This window comes from Bufo gargarizans, chromosome 3, assembly GCF_014858855.1.
Source record: "Bufo gargarizans isolate SCDJY-AF-19 chromosome 3, ASM1485885v1, whole genome shotgun sequence".
Classification (NCBI taxonomy): Eukaryota; Metazoa; Chordata; class Amphibia; order Anura; family Bufonidae; genus Bufo; species Bufo gargarizans.
This window is the reverse complement of record NC_058082.1, coordinates 553,655,917-553,675,509: the sequence shown is the minus strand read 5'-3', so window position 1 is coordinate 553,675,509 and position 19,593 is coordinate 553,655,917. Positions and strand designations below refer to the sequence as shown.

Here is a 19,593-nt window from a genome sequence, read left to right as displayed (position 1 = left end):
TATGCTGCCTATATAACAGTGCCATATAGTGTATAAATAATACTGGTATATGCTGCCTATATAACAGTGCCATGTAGTGTATAAATACTTCTGGTGTATGCTGGCTATATAACAGTACCATATAGTGTATAAATAATATTGGTATATGCTGCCTATATAACAGTGCCATATAGTGTATAAATAATACTGGTGTATGCTGCCCACATAACAGTGCCATATAGTGTATAAATAATACTGGTGTATGCTGCCTATATAACAGTGCCATATAGTGTATAAATAATACTGGTATATGCTGCCTATGTAACAGTGCCAAAGAGTGCATAAATAATACTGGTATATGCTGCCTATATAACAGTGCCATGTAGTGTATAAATAATATTGGTATATGCTGCCTATATAACAGTGCCATATAGTGCATAAATAATACTGGTGTATGCTGCCCACATAACAGTGCCATATAGTGTATAAATAATACTGGTATATGCTGCCTATGTAACAGTGCCATAAAGTGTATAAATAATACTGGTATATGCTGCCTATGTAACAGTGCCATAAAGTGTATAAATACTACTGGTATATGCTGCCTATATAACAGTGCCATATAGTGTATAAATAATACTGGTATATGCTGCCTATATAACAGTGCCATATAGTGTATAAATAATACTGGTATATGCTGCCTATATAACAGTGCCATATAGTGCATAAATAATACTGGTATATGCTTCCTACATAACAGTGTCATATAGTGTATACATTATACTGGTATAGGCTGCCTATGTAACAGTGCCATATAGTGCATAAATAATACTGGTGTATGCTGCCTATATAGTGCTGCCTATATTGTGCCAAATCAGTGCTAACATAGTGTGCCTACGACGGCCATGAGATCCATAAAATAATGTGGAGTCAAGGTGAGCGAGAGAGTGGGACTGAACCTGGTGCCCGTCCAGCAGGGCCACCTATAGACATGGACATCCGATAAATCAGAATATCTCACCTTATAACTACCGTATATGATGACATGGATCTGTGACCAGGCGCTAAGTAATATAATAGTATATATCATATTATTACACATCTAGTTATAACAGTCAGAGGACAGGCGTGGAGATCCGTGTCCTGCCAGCACGAGCTTCCCTCTCCTCCCGCCGACCACTGCTGTGGCCCCGGCTTTATCAATTTTCATATCTAGGAAGGAATAATATCACTGAACTATAAATTCTGGAAACTTCTGCTCCTCTGCTGCCGGACACTTGTTCTCCAGAAGGTCTACATGACACCGAGTCGTCTGGTGTTGGGTCTCGTGTTTTGAATACATTTGCATTTGGTTGGATATTTTTACTTGTACAATCTAGAACACTGTTCAGCCTTAAGGAAGAAAACCTCCCACTAATATTTTTATTCTCTGACCTGTTGTCAAAGTACATGATGTAATCTGTAGTGAAGGTAATTTTCTTACTGGTGACTGTATTTGTGAGTTATAACCTCCCTTCTGATTCTCAGCTGTGTCATGTGACCTGCACTCTGACTTTCCAAATAACACAGCATTTTATGTGTGGACAGGAAGTCAGTTTCTCTATGTATTCCTATGGGAAACTTAATGTCAGTCTCATAGGAATGATTAGAGGAATAACTGCCTTCCTGTCCTCTGTCAGTTGGAGATTCTGAGTGTTGGTCACATGAAACAGCTGAGGATCAGAAGGGAGGGGATAACTCAGAAATACAGTCACTGGTAAAAAGATTACATTCACTATAGATGTTATCGTGTACCTTTCTAACAGGCCAGAGAATAAAATTGCTTGTGGTAGTGTTGCTTTAAAGTTAATCAAAATGCTTAATACTACTATTACTTATCTGCTTTTATTTTCTTATTTTGCATTTTTTCAATTCTATTTAATGTACATTAATATAGGGGCGGCCATCTTGACTGCATTCAGAGATTTGCTTTACAGCAGCCATACGGACAATCGGAACCTCTAGACTGGATATAACTCATTGATTTCTGAGGGGGAGCATTGTGGGCATACTCTGTGACCTGGACAGAGTACATTGTAAAGGGAGGGGGAGGATATGCGCTTGTAACTATTACCTATTGACAATTTATAATCCATAATAGATGGTGTTACCTTTTGAACTCCGCCCTCTTATGATAATCATATGACTGCTGAGAAGTGATTCTATGGGTGAGCTTTGTGGGCATGCGCTATAACCTGGGCAGAGATTATTGTGAAGGATGGAGGTGATCTGTAACCATTACCTATCGTCAATAGCATATTCATATATTAGAGGTGTTAACTTTCTAATACTGCCCTCTTAACATGCTGCTGAGAAGTAATTCTATGGGAAAGCTTTGTGGGCATGCTCTGTAATCTGGGCAGAAGTCATTGTGAAAGAAGGCGATGAGCTGTAAGCATTACCATGGGTGTAATCTTATATTAGAGCTGTTACCTTTGTAATGCTACCCTCTTTTGATACTGAGATGACTAGAAGTCGTTCTATGGAAGAGCCCTGTGGGCATGCTCTATAACTTGGGCAGAGGCCATTGTGAAGGGAGAAGATGAGCTGTAACCATTACATATAGTCAACGGTGTAATCCTATATTAGAGATGTTACCCTTCTAACGTTTCCTTCCTATGATAGTGAGAAGTAATTGTATAAGAGAACCTTGTGGGCATGCTCTGTAACTTGGGCAGAGGTCATTGTGAAGTGAGGGGGAGGAGGTGAGATGTGACTATTACCTATAGTCAATGGTGTAATCGTATAATATTATACCCTTCTGACATTGCCCTCCTATTATACTGAGATGACTGCCTAGAGGTTTTTCTATGGGAGAGCTGTGTGGGCATGCTCTGTAACTTGGGGAGAGGCCATTGTGAAGTGAGGAGATGAGCTGTAACCATTACCTGTAGTCAATGGTGTAATCCTATATTAGAGGTGTTATCTTTCTAATGCTGCAATCTTATGATAGCGAGATGACTGCTGAAAGTAATTATATGGGAGAGCATTGTGGGCATGCTCTGTAACCTGGGCCGAGGTCATTGTGAAGGGAGGAGGAGGAGGTGAGGCGTGACCATGAATGGTATAATCCTATATTAGAGGTGTTACCTTTTGAACACCGGTACAGACGTGGCTTATTTAAAGGGGTGTGCCTCCTTAAAGGTGACATTCACCCATATGAGCATAGATCGCAAGGGTCAATCCGCAAGCTTGTACTGACCCATAGTTGGCATGTCAAACAGATGCCCTAATTTAAAGGGGCTTATTCCAGAGTCCACTTAGAGGGACCTTCAGGTGCAACTCTGTGTCTGCCCTAAAGGGGTATTCCACTCTCAATGCAGTTTCAATGTAAAAGAATCCGGGTGATCGGTGATGTGGGAATGGCAGCAATGTTTACCTTTAAGAGGTTCAGCAAACACCTTTAGCTAAGGCAGGTTGTATGGAAACCTGTTCCCCATATGGTAGGTATATATTCCTTAAAGCGGCGGGGTCAGATGCAATCCACCGCGACAACTACTTGAATTTCACAAATGGCACTCTTAACCGGAGAACGGCAGGGATTTTGCAGGCGAGTCAAAACAGAGCAGGAATACTGTAATCAGGGGAGCGTGCGGGAGAGACAAGGTATAATAAGTCAGCGCTCCACAGCTTCAGCGCCGCCGGCACGTTATATTTAAAGCCAGAGAGAAAAGGGGAGCAGGGAGGAAGGGGTTAAGGTTTAATATGCGACAAACCCTCCCCTGATATACTGTAAAGATTAACCGCGTTATTTCCGGAGAAGGGGCGTTTACCCCTGGGTCAGGACCTTGCGTGATTTTGTAAGTTTATGGGCAGGTTGCGGGTGCAGGTTATATGTTAACCATTGTATACGATAAACAAAGAGCTCATAAAGTGGCAAAGGCCGCGGCCTGCGGATGCCAGCAAGACTGGCACTGAGTAAATACCTCTCTTTATAAGATGTTTAACCCGTGCCTGGCTGCAGACAAAAAGTTATCTACTCTGAGGATATTCTATGTAATGTACATAGCGCTGTTCTCAGCTCTGCCAAAACTGGGTGGCATGTGGCTGCCAGGTGCCAGCCTGGTGCCAACAAACCTAGTGCAGCGAGCTAAAGCTTTCACCTGGGTGGAAAAAAGCACCTTGCTACCTATAACCCTAAGAAGGCTGGCACCCAGCTTTCCCGGACTACTGAATGCCACGTCTTCGTATTTGTATACTCATTCAGGTGCCACTCCCATGCTGCCACAGATCTGCCCATAGGAGAGCATAGATGGCAGCCGAACTGGATGGCTTTCCCAGAAGCAGATAAAGCTATGGCACAGCCAGACAGGATGGGCATTTACTGGGAATTGCTTCCAGAGGGCTGCTAGGCCACAGTATCACGGAGAAGGGGGTAACAGGCATAACTGGCAGAGCAGACCCCAGACAATACACCTCTCGCCACCCTCCTCCTCCACTCACAGGGCTTCCATTTTCTACTTATCTACAATTTCAGAGAGCAGATATGTGAAGGATTCTACCCTGTGCCACCCTACACAGTGCCATTCTGATCAGTGCCACTCTACACAGTGCTATTCTATCAGTGCCATTATCTCCAGTGCCACCATACACAGTGCCATTCTGACCTGTCCCACTCTACCCAGTACCACCCTATCCAGTGCCATTCTACCAATACCATTCTGTCCAGTGCCACCCTACACAATGCCATTCTGCCCTGTGCCAGTATCACTGTGTCCAGTGCCATTCTCTCCAGTGTCACTCTACCCAAGACCACTCTCACCAGTGCCACTCTACACAATACCACTCTATCCAGTGCCATTTTACCCATTGCCACTCTACCCAATGCTAATCTGCCCAGTGCCATTGTACCCTGTACCACTCTGCCCAATGCCATTCTGTCCAGTGCCAATCTACCCAGTGCCACTTTATCCAGTGCCATTCTGTCCAGTGCCAATCTACCCAGTGCCACTTTATCCAGTGCCATTCTGTCCAGTACCTCTCTACCCAATGCCATTCTATCTAGTGCCTTTCTAGGTCTTGGCACCCAGTGGAGAGCACAATAATTTCTTGTCCTTTTGACCAGAGTTGTTTTTGGAGGTGTGGCCAGGATAGTAAGGGGGGTGAGGGGGGGCTAGGTTGGGGCCTACACTGCTGCTCTGTCCCCCATGTTTTACACTGCATCTCTGCCTTGGCTGCTTTGTAGAAGTAGAAACCAAACAGGAGGTTTCTGCCACAACTGTGACAAAGTGATTACAAGAAAATAAATGGCTCGTGTGAAAAAGATTATCAGAACGCTGCTGTATAACGACTGAGGGGAGGGGCCTGATTAGGAGGAGGAGCCTGTAACTTTATTTTTATTCCTTAATATTCATTTCTATTGAAATTCTACAAGGAGTAACTGGTAAGTCCTCTGCACGCCCCAGGGGTGACTACAACCACTGCATGCCCTGTACTGACACCCCCATCATCCACATACTGGACTGGGACCAACACAGCAGCTCATATACACCATTTTAAGGTGAGGCCAAATTATAGATATTACAAGAACCCAGTACCGATCCGGAAACATTGTGATAGCACTAGACACATCTCTACTGGTTGCACTGGATTTCCAGACAGTGCTATGAATCCAGAGTCCATGTAATCCCCCCCCCCCCCTCCATCATAACTGGCGAGAGGGGTTAATCCACCAGGAAGACAGAAGCCAATTAGCTCTAATTAATTACCGTAAGACAGCAGTATAAAGGGGGAGTGCGGCTGCTTGCCGTGGCCAGCGCCGGTGGGAGGGGCCGCGCACGAACCAGCCAGGGCCCTAACTGGGAGCCTCCGAGGGGACTGAGCCAGAACACAAAGTACATGCAGGGAAGATGCCGTCATAGCGAGCTGATTACTTTCAGTTAATTAGATATGAGCAAACCCAAGTCTGAGGCTGCAGGAGCAAATCCCTCGACCGGCGTGTAAACAATGTTAGGAGGAAGTCCTCAGCGGCCCTCGCCGATGAAATATTAACAGCGGATCCGGAACCAGCCTTCATTAGCTTCTCATACTGCGGAGCTGACACGCCATAGCCGGGGATATGGGGGACGGGACTGAGCCGGTGCCGGGAGGCAAACATGGCTCCCGTTGTGTCTACTCGCTGTCAGCTTCCTCGGCTTTGCTTGGAATTTTTGACTATTCCAATAAACTAAACGAGGCATCGCGCCGGTGGAGCAGACCTTGTTGCTGCACTCTGCTTGTGTGAAATGTAACAGTTGCACTGGAGTCCGCTCCATCTGTGAAGAATTAGGAGGCCTTTCACCCCTAAATGTTTCTTATTGAGAATGAATTCTGCACCAAGCGGAAGCAGACGGACAAGCCCTTGGCTGTCAAAAATGGCGCCCACAGTGGTTGTCACCTGTTACTTCTTGGAGTCAAAACAGAATCCACACTGATGGGTTTTTTAATGGGTACCCAACGCCCTAAAAACAACCTTAGGGGGTTCATCTGCTACATGGCTGTCCAATTGGGAGGTATCAAGGGGCGGCACATTGTGTACGCTCAGCCAAGAAGCGTCAGGAGGGTAATTGTGGAGGCAGCTTCCATCTGTGTAAACTCAACCCCTGGTTTGTGCTTTCGCAACCGTTCCCCCCATCTAAAAATTCAATTCCCCCTATTTAGTTCTATAATCATTCTGTCTTGTAAAGGCCGAGCAATCTGACAAGCCGAGCTGCACGTGTTTCCACATATTCTCCTGCCAAGTCTTTCCTCTTTCTTATCTGCGCCTCTGCCCGCGGAACAGAAATTGAATTGTATGAATGGTGTTACTTTTTTTTTTTTTCATATGTCTATTTTTCTTTTTTGTTGTGTAGTATATTTTTTCTATGACTGTCTTTGCGTTTTGTCATAAAAATAAAATAAAAAATACCGGCTTTTACCTTCCATAAGACCTAGGATTTAGAGGAGGAAAATAGAAAAAAAAAAATATTTTTCATCAGACCTCAGATCAGACTCCCTTTCTTCTCCCAAATCCCCATCAGACCTCAGATCAGGCCCCCTTTCTTCTCCCAAATCCTCATCAGACCTCAGATCAGACCCCCTTTCTTCTCCCAAATCCTCATCAGACCTCAGATCAGACCCCCTTTCTTCTCCCAAATCCTCATCAGAACTCAGATCAGACCCCCAAGCTTCATCTCACCTCAGATCAGACCTTAAAGTCAGTTCCCAATCCTCAGATCAGACCCCCAAGCTTCATCAGACCTCAGATCAGACCCCCAAGCTTCATCTCACCTCAGATCTGACCTGAAAGTCAGTTCCCAATCCTCAGATCAGACCCCCAAGCTTCATCCCACCTCAGATCAGACCCCAAAGTCATTTCCCAATCCTCAGATCAGACCCCCAATCCTCATCAGACCTCAGATCAGACCCCCTTTTCTTCTCCCAAATCCCCATCAGACCTCAGATCAGACCCCCAAGCTTCATCTCACCTCAGATCAGACCTCAAAGTCAGTTCCCAATCCTCAGATCATACCCCCCAAGCTTCATCAGACCTCAGATCGGACATAAAACAAATAAATGAACTTGCCTCTCTTGCTGCCACTCACTCCTGGACTCGCCGCTCCCTGGTGTTCTGCTGGGGCCACACTGCTTTGTGACCTGACATCGCACAGTGTCAGGTCATAGGGTGCTACGTCCTGTTGCTGTATGCAGTCAGGACACAGTGCAGCTCGGCTCCACGGAGCGGTGAGTACAGCCAGCACCAGCAGCGCTACACTCACTGCTCCCTGCTCCTAATATGTACTAATGAGCGCTTCCATAATCGGAGTGCTCATTAGTATTCGCTTCATAAGATGCATTGCAATTGTTCCCCACTTTTGGGGGGAAAAGTGTGTCTTATGAAGTGAAAAATATGCTTAATAAAAAAAAGAAACAAGCTGAGCTGCAGTATAAAGCATGGAGGAGGGGCCTTGCAGCATCCCGAGTCTCTGATAAGGCAGATTCCAAGTAAGTAATGGAAGATAGATGACATTTTAGTCTTGTGGGTGAGGGTCTGCAGTGCAGGTTGTTAGTCTGTGGTAGTCACATTCTAGACTGAGTTTCAGCACTGGGGGTCCTGGACAGTTCTAGAAGACGCCTTTACATCACTAGGACTTCTTTTAACCTCTGTTTCCTCAAATCTTTTGGTAGCATAAGAATGATAGAAGAAAGAACCATAAAAAACATCTTCTCTTGACCCCTGAGGACCTCCATTTCTGCAGGACAGTCTTAGTACTTAGTCCTAGAGCATCGCACAGGTTTTCACAGCCTGGTTTCTGCTCCTGGAACATTTGCCGTCTGGGGGGGAAACAATCTACAGGTCACATTTTTGCCTGTCGGAGGTAAGTGATGCCATGTGTGTCTGCCCGAACACGTGGTGATGGTGGCCACGTTGTTGAGAACCACATGTGCTTTTACCACAAATGGCTGCAGTGCCACCACAGAGTCTTGTGGTTTTGTGATGTGGTTTTCTCCGTGGTTTCTCCGTGTTTCACCTGTACAAGCAGCGTGGGTGGCACCATGGCAATTAGTGGTGAGTACATGCAGCGTGCGGCACGTTGCTTGGACACACTCTACCGCTATATGTACGGGCAGCCATGTCCCTCCTCCCATACACGTAACAGGCAGCTGGAGGGCACTACACATGTGCTCCGAGCAAGTGGCAAACAACAGACCAAGATTGTGATCTGTGATGGTCAAATAATGCCACCATACAGTGCTGACATAATGCTGCCATAAAGTGCTCACATAATACAACAATAAAGTGCTCACGTAATATCACCATACAGAGCAAAATATTACTGCCATACAGAAGTGCCTAAATAATACCACCGTAGAGTGTTCACCAAATACTACTTTAAATTGCTCACAAAATCCCATTATACGGCGCTCACATAATGCTATACGGTGCTCACAAAATCCCACTATACAGTGTTCACATAATACTACCGTACAGTGCTCACATAATGCTATACGGTGCTCACATAATGCCACCGAATAACACCATACTGTGATTAAATGACACTCCCATAGAGTGCTCAGATAATACCACCATACAATGCTACCTAATAGCACTGTGCTATGGAGTTCTCACATAATAGTACCATGTAATGCTTCAGCGCCAGCACCGTGCATTGCTCATTACCAGTCGCACCACACATCCTTCTCTCTGCCAGACCATAAACATTCTGCACTGAACCGCTATCCGTCCACCACAGCCATATGTATACTATATACCAGCTGGACAGCCAGTCCTCCACTGCCTGTGCTGGACGTCCTGCTGTAAGACTCACTGAGCGCGGGACTTATGTTGTAGAGAATGTTCAGCTTCTCCCCCTCCTCTGCACAGTTCCCTCGGTGTACAGGATGTGTATTATCCTCTTATCAGGAAGGCTACATGACCACCATCTGCATTAGCTCCACCACGAGATTTATCACAATGGACAAACTCCACTCTTCATCTTTATTTCCTCATCATTCTCACCATCATTTTATCACTGTCATCATCATCGTCCACCAATTTCTTCCACATCATTCTCATTCCTATCATCATGATCATTCTTATCCTCTTGTTTATTACTGTCATCATTTTACATTATTCTCATCTTCACCATTGTCATGCTATTCTCATCTTCATCATTCTCCATGATTATTCTAATAATAACTACTCTTACCTTCATCATTCTCATCATTATTCTTATTGTCATTATTCTCATCATTATTCTTATTGTCATCATTCTTATCATTATCATCATTCTCATCCTTTTCATTCTCCATTATTATTCCCATAAGATTATTCTTACTATTATCATTCTCACTTCCTCATTCCCATCATTATTCTTATCTTCATCATTCTCCATTATAATAACTATTCTTATCTTCATCATTCTCACTTCCTCATTCCCATCATTCTCATCTTCATCATTCTCATCCTCATTATACTTGTCTTTATTAGTATCTTATCTTACTTATTGTCACCATTCTGAATGTTATCATTCTCATTCTTGTTTTCATCTTTCTCATATTTATCCCCATTATTCTACTCAGCCTCATCATTCTTAGGCCTCATGCACACGGCCGCAGTTTTGGCTGCTCGGGTGCGGACCCATTCACTTCAAAGGGGCCGCAAAAGATGCGGACAGCACTCCGTGTGCTGTCCGCATCCATTGCTCCGTTCCGTGGTCCGCAAAGAAAATATAATCTGTTCTATGGTTGTCCGCGTTTTGCGGACAAGAATAGGCAGTTATATTAATGGCTGTCCGTGCGATATGCGGACCGCAAAACACACAACGGTCGTGTGCATGAGGCCTTAAGCTGATGTTTTTTAGTCATTCTCATTCGCATCTTCATAGTTTTCATCATTCTCATAATTCTCATCTTTGCCATTCATATTATTATCATTCTCATCATCTTGATTGCTAGCATTAATGTGTTTGTCATCCTTATTCTTACAATTCTCGTAATCATTCCTGCCGTCGTCATTCTCATCACTCTCATTCTCATCTTCATCCCCATTATTCCTATCCTGATTTTTTTTTTTCATTTTTCTCATTCTGATCTTTATCATTCTCATCGCCATCACCTTTCTCATCCACAGCAGCATCTTTACTGTACTCATTGTTCTCATACTTATTCCTATCATCCTTGTACACAGTGACTTCATCCCCTATCATCCACTATCATCTCCATCATCATCTTCGTCCTTCTCACTTTCATCAACACCCTCATACTCACAGCATTTTTACAGTTATTAAAAACACAAAATTCAGATATTTTAATCTCTGCTCATGGGTGCACCTCCCCATGGTAACACACAGTGGTCAGGGCTTTTTTCCCTGTACATTTCTAGTAGGAATAACAGAGGATTGACATGACCCAGCGCTGAGAAACAATGCTCTAGGACTGTTATGGGGAATACAAATGATTTAGTAATACAGACATGTCAGAAGAGAGGACTGTGGCGTCCATGCTTTAGTATACAAGAGTCTTAGCTATGTACTACATACCGTGCAGTACATTATGCGTCATATACTATGCGGTATAATGCAGGGCTTGGATCCCAGTTGTCACAGCATCCTCCCTCTAATGTGTGTTTGTCATCGTGTAGATGGCACGGCTGACATTTTAATTTCATTCTCTCCGTCGGCTTCATTACCCGGACACATGAGATATATTGTTCTGTTTTTCTGCCCCTCGTAATGATTCTGTTATTATTAATGGTTAATACTTTTATAGGCTGAATTCTGAGCTCTGCTCTGCCTGCCAATACTGCGTGTCACCCGTATAGCGTCTACATACAGTTTATATTCGGTTTCTAAATGTTTAACTTATCTTGTACTAATTGTAAATTACCTTCTGCCATTTATCTTTCAACACTAAGCTCACATATCTGATTATTCCCTGCTTGTTCAGTGTCTGTACAGAGGCTGCTCTGGTGATTAGCGTTGTGTACACAGTGACTGCACCAGCAGAATAGTGAGTGCAGCTCTGGAGTATAATACAGGATGTAACTCAGGATCAGTACAGGATAAGTAATGTCTGTACACAGTGACTGCACCAGCAGAATAGTGAGTGCAGCTCTGGAGTATAATACAGGATGTAACTCAGGATCAGTACAGGATAAGTAATGTCTGTACACAGTGACTGCACCAGCAGAATAGTGAGTGCAGCTCTGGAGTATAATACAGGATGTAACTCAGGATCAGTACAGGATAAGTAATGCATGTACACAGTGACTGCACCAGCAGAATAGTGAGTGTAGCTCTGGAGTATAATACAGGATGTAACTCAGGATCAGTACAGGATAAGTAATGTATGTACACAGTGACTGCACCAGCAGAATAGTGAGTGCAGCTCCGGAGTATAATACAGGATAAAACTCAGGATAAGTAATGTATGTACACAGTGACTGCACCAGCAGAATAGTGAGTGCAGCTCTGGAGTATAATACAGGAGGTAATGCAGGATCAGTACAGGATAAGTAATGTATGTACACAGTGACTGCACCAGCAGAATAGTGAGTGCAGCTCTGGAGTATAATACAGGATGTAACTCAGGATCAGTACAGGATAAGTAATGTATGTACACAGTGACTCCACCAGCAGAATAGTGAGTGCAGCTCTGGAGTATAATACAGGATGTAACTCAGGATCAGTACAGGATAAGTAATGTATGTACACAGTGACTGCACCAGCAGAATAGTGAGTGCAGCTCTGGAGTATAATACAGGATGTAACTCAGGATCAGTACAGGATAAGTAATGTATGTACACAGTGACTCCTCCAGCAGAATAGTGAGTGCAGCTCCGGAGTATAATACAGGATAAAACTCAGGATAAGTAATGTATGTACACAGTGACTGCACCAGCAGAATAGTGAGTGCAGCTCTGGAGTATAATACAGGATGTAACTCGCGATCAGTACAGGATAAGTAATGTACGTACACAGTGACTCCACCAGCAGAATAGTGAGTGCAGCTCTGGAGTACAATACAGGATGTAACTCGGGATCAGTACAGGATAAGTAATGTATGTACACAGTGACTGCACCGGCAGAATAGTGAGTGCAGCTCTGGAGTATAATACAGGATGTAACTCAGGATCAGTACAGGATAAGTAATGTATGTACACAGTGACTGCACCAGCAGAATAGTGAATGCAGCTCTGGAGTATAATACAGGATGTAACTCAGGATCAGTACAGGATAAGTAATGTATGTACACAGTGACTGCACCAGCAGAATAGTGAGTGCAGCTCTGGAGTATAATACAGGAGGTAATGCAGGATCAGTACAGGATAAGTAATGTATGTACACAGTGACTGCACCAGCAGAATAGTGAGTGCAGCTCTGGAGTATAATACAGGATGTAACTCCGGGTCAGTCCAGGATAAGTTATTTAATACCACAGGAGGATATCCAGCACCTGTATTACCGCCAATATGGCAGCCTGTATTGTAGTGGAGATGCCAGTATTAGGGTACATTCACTCGACCGTATGTATTCCTTTCCGATTTGCGGTAAGCAAATAATGGAACCATGTGTCCGCATTTTGCGGACAAATGACTTCCGTATGTCTTCCGTTTTTTACGGTCTGCAAAAAAAGGAAGGGAAAAAAAAAAGAGAGAAAAAAAAACTATTATTAAGGCCTTCAAAAATACGGAAACGGAGCTGCAAAAAACGGATGACATACGGAAACCATTCCGTATGTCATCCTCAATTTGCGGATCCATTGACTTGAATGGTGCTGCGGACCAATCTGTACGGACAATAGTAGGACAAGTTTCATATTTTTGTGGAATAGAAATGCGGACACACGGATGCGGACAACATACTGGATGTTGTCCACACATTTTATTCACCCATAGGAGTGAATGGGTCCGCTTCTATTCCAAAAAATGCGGAACGGACGCGGAAAAAATAATACGGCCGTGTGAATGTACCATTAATGTGGCCCTGCCTTAACATACACTCTGTGGCAGAACTCAAAGGGTGCACCACCTTGGTCGTGTGATCATCGAAGCACCGCTTGCAGTTTATAGTTTGTCGATCTCCGCTCTGCTGGATTCCGTTTTCCATGTCTTCTTTTTCATTTACTGTTCGTCTACTTTTACCACCTGCAGCAGAGAGTCCGCCATATTCTTTTGCATTGCACCGAACTTTGACCCATGACACATCCATCAGGTGGTACAGGACAGCCAATTGAGACGTTTCAGCACATGGACACGCCCCTACCCTATAAATAAACCCGATCTGGCCGCCATTTTACATTCAGTGTTTTGCCAGTGTAGGGAGAGGCTGCTGTGTGGAGCAGGGACAGGCTGTTAGGGACAACAAACGCTAGCTAATAGGGCCACAAAAGTCCTTTTAAGGACCAGTATAGGTGCGCTATCGATAGGTGTGATACACAGAGGGGTGCGATATACTTATAACATACTTTCTAACATACAGTATATTATAGTGCATTTGTATTGTGCAGCAGTTGTGTGCGGTTCTGCTGCGATACCGCAGATATACAGAGGGACAAACGCTATTGGAACAACTATTTGCAACTGGTGTGATATACCAGTTGCCCCCAAAAATACTGATTTGAAGGGTGTGATATACCTGCTTCCACCAAATATTGATTCAGGTGTTCTATATACCTTTTTCCACAAAATATGAATTGAGGCCTGCGAGACACCTGCTTCCCCAAATACTGCTCTTCTCTAGATACTTTTGTCACAGGGTCTTTTTGAAAATGACAGGCAGAGGAAGAGGCAGGCCGTTCCGTAGGGGTTGTAGGAGTCAGGCAGGTGCACCAGGCCGGAGCCTAAGTGGAAAGTTGGAGAAGGTGCGTGCGATTACTTCAAAGGACGCACCAGAGTTGGTTGAGTGGCTCACTCAGTCTTCCGCTTCTGCACCCTCCTCATCCTCTGTATCTGCACCCTCCTCACTCTCTGCTGTGTGCACCCCCAAAGACACCACCACCACCACCATAGCCCCTCCGCTCGAGTCAGAGGAATTATTTTCCCATCCATTCCCAGACCTTATCGATGCGCAGCCATTCTTGGCATCGGATGAGGAAGAGGAGGTAGCAACGGCCGCCACCCAGCGGTCTGACGACAGTACCCAGATCAGCCCAAGGAGCGTGGAGCTGTTGCTGCCTACTCCGAGATCTCTAATGTCAGTGGTGGTGAAGGTGTCGATGGACGTCACGTGGGTGCCCGCAAGAGAGGAAGAGGAGGGAAGTTCAGAGGGAGAGACGGAGCTGCAGATAGGGAGGAGAAGGAGAAGCAGGCAGAGCTCGCAGTGCACAGGAGGCAAAAAGCAGACTGCAAATGTATCTGGAGCGAGCCATCCACCATGCACGGTCACATCTAGCGCTCCCAGGACGCCGGCACATGGCTCCACAGTGTGAGATTTTTTTAACGTGTCAGCTGCTGACAATAGTGTTACCATCTGCAGCCTGTGCTGTCAACGCATAAGTCACAGTAAGCCCAACACTCACCTAGGGACGACCACCTTAAGAAGGCACCTGTCCTTCCATCACCGAGCCCAGTGAGAGCAACACCATCAGAACCCACAAAGCCACACTCCCGGCGCTCCACGTCCTGCCTCTTCTCCTTCTCCTCCCATTTGTCCTCCATTCCACCTTCTACCATGCCGTCGTCGCGTTCATCTGGCAGAAGGCAGGCTTCCGTGGCCCAAATGTTCGAGTGTAAAAAGTTGATGACGCCGGATAACGCTCTTTCCTAACGGCTGACCGCCGGCTTGTCGGAGCTGCTAGCCCGCCAACTACTGCCATATAAACTGGTGGACTTGGAAGCCTTTAGAAAATTTGTGGCCATTGGCACACCGCAATGGAAGGTCCCTGGAAGGAAATATTTCTCCTAGAAGGGCATCCCCGAGCTGTATGGCCACGTTCAGCGGCATGTTATTATATCTCTGGCACACAGTGTCGGTGCCAAGATACATCTGACCACAGACACGTGGTCTAGCAAACACGGGCAGGGAAGGTACATAACTTTTACTGCCCACTAGGTAAACCTTCTGACGCTGTCAAGCATGTAACCCGTGGCACCCATGTGGATTTGGTGTTACCGCCACGGATTGCATGCAGGCCTGCCCCTTCTTCTCCTACTCTATCCTCCATCTCCTCCTCGGCTGACTCCTCCTTTGTCACTGCTACTGTCTCTTCCGCTGCACCCCCCAAGCTCCCCAGAATCTATTCGACGTGCCAGGTGAGACGTTGCCATGCTGTGCTGTGACTGTTGTGCCTGGAAGCCAAGAGCCACACCGATCCTGGACTGCTTTCAGCTCTGCGGTCACAGGCCGATTAGTGGCTAACCCCGCTCGATTTGACAGTTGGTAAAGTGGTGTGCAACAACGGTGCCAATCTGCTGAGCGCGCTGAAATAGGGCAAAAAGACACACGTGCCGTGCATGGCTGACGTCCTGAACTTAGTCGTGCATCGATTCGTTGCCAAATACCCCGAGGTATATAAAAAAGCATAAAGGTGAAGGACCAGTACTGGGTGGCAACGTGCTTAGACCGCCGGTACAAACACAAAATGGCAGACATGTTACCAGCATCACAGAGAGCTGTCAGAATGCAGCATTTCCAGGCCTTGCTGTGAGAGATACTGCATTCTACTGTTGCGGGCGCTGGCAGAGGAATTTCCACCCACAGCTAAACAGGTGCGGGTACCAATCCTACCGCACCTGCAAGAAGAGGGCGGTTTGAAGTTGTGTTGGTCACTATGGATATCAGATCATTCTTGCAGCCAACCCATCGACAGCCGCCCTCCGAATCCAGCCTCAGGGAACGCCTAGACCGACAGGTGTCCGACTACATCGGGTTAACTGCCGATGTGGACGCTCTGAGAAGCGAGGAACCCCTGGACTACTGGATATGCAGGCTTGACCTGTGGCCAGAGCTGGCACAATTTGCCATGGAACTCTTGGTTTGCCCCTCGTCGAGTTTCCTGTCTGAAGGGACGTTCAGCGCAGCAGGGGGTATCGTGACCGATAAGCGCACTCGCCTAGCCCACGGCAGTGTGGACTACCTCACATTTCTAAAAATAAATGAGGCATGGATTTCGGAGGAATTCAACACCTGTGACGACCACGTGTAATTGAATTTCCTCATGCCAGCCCACACATATCCGCCACAACCCAGAACAAAGAATGGTCCCTGTCTTATGTATATACAGCGGCATAAAAGGCCTTTTCTGTCAGGTGAATGCCTAATTTTTGGGGCTTGTACTCCCGTGGCCTACAGTAAAATGTTTATCCAGTGACCGCCTAATATACCTCCAGCCATATAATCACTTGTTCTTTTCTGTCAGGTGAATGCCTAATTTTTGGGGCCTGTACTCCAGTGGCCTACAGTAAAATGTTTATCCAGTGACCGCCTAATATACCTCCAGCCATATAATCACTTGTTCTTTTCTGTCAGGTGAATGCCTAATTTTTGGGGCCTGTACTCCCGTGGCCTAAAATAAAAAAAATGTAGGCTCCAGTAGAGCATATTTGTGAGAGTTTTTCTTTAAGACGCATAAAAATGGCCCCTGATTAAAGTACATATTTTTTGTGGGAATTTTATGCCACTGACCCCCCTCTGGTATGTCACTGTCCATGTTGTGGGACTATTTGTGCACTTCTAGTAAGTATTTGGTGGCTGAAAATATGACCTGAAAGTTTTTCAGGTTCAACTGCCATTAAACTGAATGGGGCCCGCCACGAACGCACGGTTTGCGAACATTTGATTGCGAACTCGCATTCACGAAACGTTCTGGCCGATGTTCGTCCATCACTATTTGTGTGTATGTGGGCACTGTATGACGGTATCATAGTAACGTTATATGCCTTGTGCACAGAGCACAGTATGGCACCGTGTTCAGTACTTGTGTTTCTATGGCAGTCTATTACTTGGCATTTACTCATCCTCTTTTCTATTGAGAGGTACGTCCTCCACAAATTGGGTAGCGCTGAAATGGAGGATTTGAAGCCGTTACTTTGTGGCGGTCTCATTAGGATAACGCTAGTCTTGAGTAGCCTTTTTTGGTCTTTTTGCATGCATTTGAGTGCGCTCCTTTTCTTGACAAATCCCAAGGAGCCTCGGAGTGCTCCCACACATACGGGTGGCCTCTCCAGTTATAACTCGCCATTTTGGAGTTGCTATTTGAGCAGATCCTACCATTGGGCGCTGAGTGAGGAGCAGCATTCACCCCTCCCTAAGGCGATCCACAGAATCTCGACAATGGGACAATCTGTTGAGTTTGGAGCATTCAGCGACTCGGCTGGGAGACAACATACGAAAATAAATACTCAGGGAAAAAAAAAATCATCCCCTCTCCGTCTCCTGCGTCTGCTGAGCCGCTGCTGGCTGCATTTCTGCTGCGTAAAGTTTCTTACCGGGAGACAATGATAGAAATTCCTCTGGCGCGGCGAGACGGACCCGTTAGTTATAGATTTTTTTCCCTTTTCGTCTTGTTGTTGTTGGTTGTTTGTTTAATAAGACATTTCCTCCCGGTTAGTGGAAGTGGAGTCGTAAGAGGCTCCAGTAATTTTCCTCCTCCTCCCCTCCCAGCCCTGCACTCTGGAACACTGTGAACTAAAAAAAAAAAAAATCAGTGAGTTAAAGCGTGAAGCTATTATCAGAATCCTAGCCGGCCGCTCTCGGGAGGCTGCGAGTGTGGCTAGCAGCGTCATCGCCGGACGGAAAGCGGGGCCGCCGCCACCACGTCGGTGAGTGGTGGGAATCCATGGCTTTCAGGTGTCAAGGATGCAGGGTGTTACTGCCCCTCCCCGGGGAGACATACGGCAACAGGAGAGAGAGAGAGGTCTTTAGTGCTGAGCGAGCAGTTTGCCGCTCACATGTGCCCGGAGTTGGGCGAGATATCCTCATGCCACCAGTGGGTGTCGGATTTGGCACGACAAACAAGGTGCCGGTACAGAGAGTGGGAAAATATGTGGATCCATCACTCTGAGTTTTTCACTGGCAGCCGTTCACGTCTCTCTCCGTTCCAAGCATTTGCATTCTGCCGATTGCCCTGCCAAGAGAGAGGGAGGGAAAAAAAAGTCAGCAGGGGAAGTATAGTTAATAGGAAAAGGCCATAACGGGTGCAAGGAGTGATCCGGGCCCGTACCCCACCCCCACTGGCTTCCTCGCGGTCCCCCCTCCCCTTCCCCAACCGTCGTCCTACTTTTGCTTTCCGTCTTTGCTGCCTTAATTTGCTTGACCGTCACCAGATAATTCTTTCAATATATATATTTTTCATTGGTGCCCCCCCCCCCCCGCCCCCACCGCCGGCCAGGCCAAGGCCCGAGTCACAGTAAGCCTCCGTCTGTTGCTTTCTTGTGGATGTCGTCCCGGATGAAGTTTGTTGGTTTGTCTCGCCCCATGCCAGCTGCATTCCTAGGAGAAATACTGGGAAGATCACTGAGGATTTTATGAATTTTGATTACGGGGAGTCCTCCACCCCCCCCCCCTCCCCCCTTTCCGGTGCGGTACTGGTCAGGGAGCGTTACCAGGCCTGCGCGGCGTCATTGTGTTTCTGTCCGATCCATGCAGCTTTCATTTTTATCTATTTTGCTTTTATACATTTACGTTCTTTCCTCATGGCATCCATAAAGGCGGCAAAATAAACGAATTAGGGAAATATTTATGGAGCCGATAACAGGACCTGTGATATAAGAAGCTTCATTTCGTTTTTTAACCCTCCCTCATTTATTGAGACGAGAAAGGCAAACATTTGAAAAGAAAAAGTTCCATGGGAATAAATGTCCTTCTGGCATTTTGCACATTTTGCGCTATGTCCCTTTAAGAGAGCTTTATGTTATGTAAGAACTGCAAATGAGCAACCAGTGGGAAATTGAGGTTCACCCCCGCGTCCCCCTCCAACTCGGAAAACCCTGATGTATTGAGACACACCTACTGCAAGTCAATGAGGAGCGTCCCGGCGGTGGGATATTTTGGCTGATGATTTGTGAAATTGGCAGAATTCACGGCTGAACACGTGATGTTCGTACTGATGTGCGTCTGTGTCAGGAATCAAGTTATTCTCATGTGGAGTGCGTCATGGTTAATACTTCAAAAGTAG

General features: G+C 45.9%; 1 protein-coding gene across 16 annotated transcripts in view; it reads left to right on the top strand.

Annotated features, from left to right (window-relative positions):
* Window positions 1-19,593, top strand: part of ZBTB20 (zinc finger and BTB domain containing 20) — a 707,334-nt gene that overhangs the window by 552,800 nt on the left and 134,941 nt on the right. The window contains exon 1 of one of the 16 annotated variants that reach the window (XM_044284180.1): window positions 18,137-18,238. The exons of the other annotated variants lie outside the window; for them this stretch is intronic. The gene's annotated coding sequence lies outside the window, so the exon portion shown is untranslated. Of the gene's footprint in view, window positions 1-18,136; window positions 18,239-19,593 lie in introns of those variants that run through there. 16 annotated transcript variants of the gene reach the window in all.